The sequence below is a fragment of the Orycteropus afer genome, unplaced genomic scaffold, assembly GCF_000298275.1.
Source record: "Orycteropus afer afer isolate SDZICR_OR568_19922 unplaced genomic scaffold, OryAfe1.0 scaffold00157, whole genome shotgun sequence".
In the NCBI taxonomy this organism is placed as follows: Eukaryota; Metazoa; Chordata; class Mammalia; order Tubulidentata; family Orycteropodidae; genus Orycteropus; species Orycteropus afer.
This window is the reverse complement of record NW_006921744.1, coordinates 6,073,345-6,081,489: the sequence shown is the minus strand read 5'-3', so window position 1 is coordinate 6,081,489 and position 8,145 is coordinate 6,073,345.

Here is an 8,145-nt window from a genome sequence, read left to right as displayed (position 1 = left end):
CTTTGTTGTCTCCAAGACATTGTGACATTTTTGTGTTTATATTTACTTGGTGATATGCTGGAGTGAATTGCCCAAGATTTTCATTTTCTTTTTGTTTGGATATTATCTACATAAGCAGGGCACTGTGCTTTTCTACTTGCTAGGTGGCAACACTTATACACTCACCACCTTTCTCCTTTCCCATTGTCAGCCTCCTGTATTTTCCCTGCTGTACTTGGCAAACAGAGCCTATTTTTAGGTCCTTGAAATCTGAATGAGAGTGCTTTCACTTTAATTATCCAAAATGGCCACTGCTTGTAAACATTCAAAATGGCTACACCCTCACTTTAAATATCCAAAATAGCTGCTATTTGTAAATCATAAGATGGCTGCACTCTCTGGACAGCTGAAAGTCCATAGGTCAGGTTGTCTCCCTCCTTGCTATTTCCCTTACTAGTCATAGTCCACCAGCACTCTCATTCCTGTAGCCCTTGGCAACCAGTGCTGATCTTTAGGTAAATTCTCTCATCCTACCACCACATGGAAATATTCAAGCTGTTGGTGTCATCAGAGTAGCTGTCTCTATACTCACTGTTCTCATTCATGTTTTTTCCACTGGTTGGTGCCTAATCCACTTTTGTATACTTCCTTTCAAAGCTCAGGGCTCCAGGATTATCTTCCATATCTCTGTCAATTGGTTTCTCTCTTTTTTTTTTTTTTTGTTGAGGAGTGTCTGTGTAGCTTGTCTGCCTATTCTGCCATCTTAGCAGAAGTCTGTTTTCTTACACTTTTAGAAAAGGAGTCATTTAGGATAACTTTTCTAATTTTCATTCTAAAGCTTCCTATTCTGTTGTTGTCTGTAGTGTTAAAAAATCTGGTGGTTTACTTTCTGAGGTCTCCTGGCTCTATTCTCCCTCAACTTTTATGTGAACTTCTTCTTTCCATTTTGTCCATTGCTATTGTTCCTGAAGCAGCAGGGATCCAGGTAAGAGGAGGGACACAGGCTCCACCCCCAAGAGGCAGGAGAGTGGGGGAAAGAAAAGCTAGACAACCAGACTGATCCAGCAGCAACAGCAGGGATCCAAGTAAGGGGAGGGACCCAGGCCCAACCCCCAAGAGGCAGGAAATTGGGGGAAAGAAAAACTGGGCAACCAGACTGACAAAGCATTGGTGGGGATCTAGGTAAGGGGAAGGTGGAGAGGTTTTGAATAGCTAAGGGAGACAAAGTTGTCTGTCAGTTTGTTTTACTATGGTGGCTTGCATGTTGCTGTGAGACTTGAGGCTATGCCAACAGTGTTTCAAGTGCCAACAGGGTTGCACATGCCAGCTTACAGACTGAGACAGATCAGGAAAAAGGAAGAGGCTATCCACTTCTCAAAGAACTGGCCAGGGAAAACTTTATGAATAGCAGAGAAACACTGTCTGATACATTACTGCTCAACTTTACGAATAGCCCAGAAACATTGTCTGATACAGTGCAGGAGGAGTTCTTTAGGTCAGAAGGCTCTCAAAATACAACTGAAAAAGAGCTGCATCATCAGAGTACAACCAACCTTACTGATATGGCTAAAGTAAAGCTTTTGAGACCTCCATTTGCTGATGTGGCATGACTCAAATTGAGGAGAAACAGCTGCAAATATCCATTAATAATCAGAACATGGAATGTACAAAGTATGAATCTAGGAAAATTAGAAGTTGTCAAAAATGAAATGCAATGCATAAAGATTGATATCTTAGGCATTAGCAAGCTGAAAAGGACCGGTTTCAGCCATTTTGAATCAGACAGTCATATGATCGTCTATTCCAGAAATAACAATTTTGAAAAGAAATGATGTGACATTCATCATCATAAAGGATGTTTCAAGATCTGTCCTGAAGTACAATGCTGTCAATGATAGGATAATATCCATACACCTACAAGGAAGACCAGTTAAAACGACTATTATTCAAATTTGTGCACCAACCACCAAAGCCAAAGATGAGGAAATTTAAGATTTTTATCAACTTCTGCAGTTTGAAATTGATTGAACATGCAATCAAGATGTGTTTATTATCATGGTGACTGGAATGCAAAACTTGGAAACAAGAAGAATCACTGGTAGTTGGAAAATTTGGCTTTGCTGACAGAAATAGTGCTGGAGATTGGATGATAGAATTTTTCAATTCTATTCTAAATAATAATGTTTTATTAGTTGCAAATACCTTTTTTCAACAACACAAATGGCAGCCATACATGTGGACTTCACCAGATGGAGTACACAGGAATCAGATTGACTACATGTGTGGCAAGAGGCAATGGAAAAACTCAATATCTTTAGCCAAAACAAGGCCAGGAGCTAATTGTGAAACAGACCATCAACTGCTCCTATGCAAGTTCAAGTTGAAGCTGAAGACAATTAAAACAAGTCTATGAGAGCCAAAATATGACTTGGAATATACCTTCCTGAATTTGGAGACCATTTAAAGAATAGATTTGATGCATTGAACACCAATGACCAAAAACCCGAAGAATTGTGGGATGACATCAAGAACGTCATCCATGAAGAAAGCAAGAGGTCATTAAAATGACAAGAAAAGTAGAAAAGACCAAACGGATATCAGAAGAGACTCTGAAACTTGCCCTTGAGCAAAGAGTAGCTAAAATAAATAGAAGAAATGACAAGATAAGCTGAACAGAAGATTTCAAAGAGCTCCTCAAGCAGTCAAAGCCAATTACTATAATGAAATGTGCAAAGACCTGGAGTTAGAAAACCAAAAGAGAAGAACATGCTTGACATTTCTCAAACTGAAAGAACTAAGGAAAAAAATTAAGCCTCGAGTTGCAATATTGAAAGATTCTATGGACAAAATATTGAATGATGCAGGATGCATCAAAAGAAGATGGAAAGTATACAGAATCACTTTACTAAAAAGAACTGGTTGATCTTCATCCATTTCAGGAGGTGGCATATGTTCAAGAACCAATGGTATTGAAGGAAGAAACCGGAGCTGCACTCAAGGAATTGGGGAAGAACAAGGCTCCAGGAATTGATGGAATACCCACTGAGATGTTTCAATAAATGGATGCCCCGCTGGAGGCACTCACTTGGTTATCCCAAGAGATTTGGAAGACAGATACCTGGCCAACTGACTGGAAGAAATCCATATTTGTATCCCTTCCAAAGAAAGGTGATCCCACAGAATGTGGAAATTATCGAACACTATCATTAATATTGCATGCAAATAAAATCTTACTGAAGATAATTCAAAAGTGGTTGCAGTGGTATATTGACAGAGAACTTCCAGAGCTGCAAGCTGGATTCAGAAGAGGACATGGAATGAGAGATATCAATGCTGATGTCAGATGGATCTTGGCTCAAAGCAAAGAATACCAGAAAGATGTTTACTTGTGTTTTGTTGACAATGCTAAAGCATTCAATTAAATCATAATGAATTGCAGATAACATTGAGAAGAATGGAAATCCCAGAACAGTTACTTATAATCATGAGGAATCTGTACATAGACCAGGAGGCTGTCATTCGAACAGAGCAAGGGAACACTGAATGGTTTAAAATCAAGAAGGGAATTGTGTCAGGGTTGAATCTTTTCACCATACTTATTCAATCTATATGCTGAGCAAGTAATCCAAGAAGCTAGACTATATGAAGAAGAATGTGGCATCAAGATTGGAGGAAGAATCATAACAACCTGTGGTACACTGACTACATAACTTTGCTTGCTGAAAGTGAGGATGACATGGAGCACTTACTGATGAAGATTGAAGACTACAGTCTGCAGTATGGATTACATCTCAATATAAAGAAAACAAAAATCCTCAGAACTGAACCTCTAAGCAACATAACAATAAATAAAGAAAAGATTGAAGTTGTGAATGACTTTATATTACTTGGTTCTACAATCAGCACCAATGGAAGCAGCAGTCAGGACATCAGTTGACATATAGTACTGGGCAAGTTGGCTGAAAAGGACCTTTTTCAAGAGCTGAGGAGCCAAGATGTCTCCCTGAGGACTAAGGTGAGCCTGGCACAAGCCATGATATTTTCAATCGCCTCATATGCATGTGAGAGCTGGACAATGAATAAGGAAGACCGAAGAAGAATTGATGCTTTTCAGTTGTGGTGCTGGTGAAGAATGTTGAAAGTACTTTGGACTCCTAAAAGAACTAGCAAATCTGTCCTGGAGGAAGTGCAGCCAGAATGCTCCTTGGAAGCAAGAATGGTCAGACTTTGTCTCACCTACTTTGGTCATGTTATCAGAAGTGACATTCCCTGGAGAAGAATGTCATGCTTGGTAAGGTGGAGGGTCCACGAAAGAGGGGAAGGCCCTCAACAAGATGGATTGACACAGTGGCTGCAGTGATGGGCTCAAATATAACAAGGATTGTGGAGCTGGCATGGGACCAGGTGGTATTTTGTTCTACTGTGCATAGGGTTGCTACGAGTTGGAGACCACTTGAGAGCACCTAAGAACAATATTGAGCTTTCTATTTTGGATTTTTTTAAGAATAAGAACTTTATCCTTAGTGTTGGTCTTCATCCTGGAAAGTAGCTTGAATAATTAGTATATGACATCATGGAGCACAGTCTTCTCCAGTTTTTCAGAATTTATTGGATGATCCTTGCACTCACTGTTAAATATGGAATACCCTTTTCATTTTAGATGTTGTTCTCCCACTGGTCCTCTGAAACTCCCAGCATTCCAGTTGGCTTTTTTAGAATTCTTAGGACATTCTGATGCCTTGTTGCTTTGCTTCCTTTTGCACAGACATGGTTCATATTTTGTAACTACAAAGATTTGTCCATTCCTTCCCATATTTATGCCTTATCACCTAAATTTGTTGAACTTGTTCATCTGTACTTGTTTGCTTTTCTATTTTTTTTTATAATGGGATTTAAAGAGATTCACAAAGTCTGCTGTCACTGCCACCATCTTCCTCGAATCATACTTTATTATGTTTAAGAATCTACAATATAGTTAAGTCAGTCATGTAACTAGTTTCCAAAAACACATGATTTTGTAATAAATATCTTTGTAATACATGAGTACTTAGAAATTTTCTTACAGTAGGGTTGATTTACGTAGTATCATCATCCATGAACCAACATGGAACTTTCTGAGTTGTTTCATGAAATATTTTGTTTTATATCTTCTCAGTCCTCCACCCTCTTTTGTTGTATAGTGTCAAGTCAATTCCAACTCATAGAGACCCTATATGACAGAGAAGAAATGCCCTATGGGGTTTTTTAAGCTGTAATCTTTAAGGGGACAGATTATGAGATCTTTTCTCCCACTGAACTGCTGAGTGGGTTCAAACTACCGACCTTTCAGTTAGCACCCAACTACTTAACCATTGCACTGCCAGGGGTCCATCCTCTAACTTCTAGTGCTCTGCAATTTTCTAAAGAAGTGAAAGTGAGGATTCCCTATCTAGGACCACACACATGAATGCTTCTCTTTTCACTCTAATTTTAGTTTGCTAGATGTGAATATTATTTGGATGTATTAGGAATGTGGAATCATTTTTTGAAGCTCAATTTGCTAAAATTTCCAGACATTAGTGTCAAAAGTGAGAAGATCCTAGTAGTTGATAACATTACATGCCATAAGATAAAGAGCAAACAAAAATATAGTAGTAAATTGAAAAATTATCTTGAAGTCATACTATTAAATATAAACACATTGTCTAGCTTAATCAAACAAGCAAACAAAACCTGTTGCCTTCAAGTCTATTCTGACTCTTGGTGACCCACGTCTTACAGAGTAGAACTGCTCCATAGGATATTCAAGGCTGTAATCTTCACAGAAGTAGATCATCAGGACTTTTCTTCTGCAGAACCCCAAGCTGGGTTCAAAATGACAACCTTTAAGTTAGTAAACCAAACCAACCAAACCCGCTCAGCTGAAGGAACAGGGGGTGATCTACTTCCTTAAAGGTTTACAACCTTGGAGACCCAATGGGGGTCACTATGAGTCCAAAACAAGTCCATGGCAGTGAATCTTTTTTTTTTTTTTAGTAAATCTGGATGCAAAAGTTAATCACACCTGTTGGTCATGAAAATTGAGATTTCAAAAGTATTGTTTTTGGTAAAATAATTTAGACTAGTTTTCTAAAGAAGAAAGCTATTCATAGAGATTAAACCCTAGATGACTCCAGTAATTAAAATGAGAATCTAGTAAATACATACTTTTCAAATAATAACATCATACTAGGTCCATATATCATACTGACACATCAATGGATTTTTGGAGCCCTGGTGATGCGACAATTAAATACTGGGCTGTTATCAGAAAGGTTGGCACTTGGAACCCCTTAAGTGGCTCTATAGGAGAAAAGCCTGGGTATCTGCTCCCATAAAGATTATAGCCTATAAAATCCACTGGGCAGCTCTACTTTGTCACGATCATTATGAATTGAAATTAACTTGATAGTATCTAACAACAACAAGAAGAAAGTTTTAAAATGGGAGCAGTAGATATGTGTCATAATAAAGATAAGAATATGAAAACAAAGTTAGATACATTGTGTTAGCATTTTGATAACTTCTTAAGGTAAAGGCATTATAAGCTTTGTAAACATTATGCTTGCATATAGTTTGTTACCTATTTTAGGTGTTTAATATATTCAAAAGAATCATCCATACTTCATGGATTGAATTGTGTCCCCCCAAAATATGTGTCAAATTGGGTAGGCCATGATTCCCAATATTGTGTGGTTTCCTCCATTTTGTGATATGATGTGATTGTCCCATGTGTTGTAAATCCTAATGTCTGCCTGTAGTTAATAAGTTAGGATTGTTGTTGTTGTTATGTGCCGTCGAGTCAGACCCAACTCATAGCGACCCCTCCTTGGGTTTCCGAGGCAGTATCACTATGGAAGTAGATTGCCCCATCTTCCTTCTGAGGAGTGGATTAGGTTATGTTAAAAAGGATTCTTCCCCAAAAAAACCAACCAACCACACTGCTGTGGAGTCAGATCTGACTCATAGAGAACCCTCCTTGGGTTTCTGAGGTGATATCACTATAGAAGTAGATAGCCCAACCTTCCTTCTGAGGATTGGCTGGTGGGTTTGAACCACCAGCCTTCTGGTTAGCAGTCTAATGCCTTAGGCACTATGCCACATTTATTATGTTAATAAGGTAGAATTGGATTGGGATGTAATACCCTTACTCAGGCCACAGCCATGATTTGTGATCTGCTGTAAGGGGAGTTTCCTTGGGGTAAAACTTTACAAGAGATAAAAGGAGAGAGAAGTAAACCAATAGAAAGAGACTTCAGAGAGGGGCCAAGAAAGAAGAGCTTGGAGGTGAGCATGTCCTTTGGACCCAAGATCCTGAGCTGAGAACCTCCTAGACCCAGGGGAAGATTGATGCCAAGACACATGGAGATTTCCAAGTAATGCCAGGCTCACAGATGCTGAAAGGAGACAAGGACCTTTCCCCAGAGCAGAGAGAGAGAGAAAACCTTCCCTAGATCTGAATCCAGACTTGTAGCCTCCTAAACTGTGAGATAATATATTTCTGTTTGTTAAAGCTATCCACTTACTATATTTCTGTTATGGCAACACTAGATAACTAAAGCACACACTGAATTTGTAACTACAATGTAAATTATTTAAGGAAATTTAATTAATTACATTGATAATCAATGTGCAAGTGCTCAATAAAATTGATTTTTGAACCAGATATTTGAGTTTAATAAACTGAGCATTAAATAAAGTACTATAGTAGCATATATTCTTTCCTTAAACAAAAGCCCTTTGGTTATATGAAAGGAGATATACTTTAAATTTAAAAACCAATCCCAATCATGCATAAAAGTTTGACTTGTTTTTCAAATCTTTTTTTCCCCTGCACTTTAATATAGTGGCAACAGTAAAATTCAACCAGTATTCTTCTTACCACATTGTCATCCATCATTGTGTCTGCCACTGTCCCTTGATTATATATATTTCAGTCATTGCTGAAACAGGAACAGAGGGGATTAAGCATAGTGAGCTGGTTCATTGGGTAAAACAGAGATCTCTTTCTGAGTATTAGACTTGTAGACTTCCAGCTCAATCCTACAGGGTGTTAGAAAATGGCCTGAAGATCTTAAAAAAAAAAGTGTGGCATAAATTTTATTTTGAAAGTATTTGTAGTGGATATTTATGTTATTGTCTTAATCT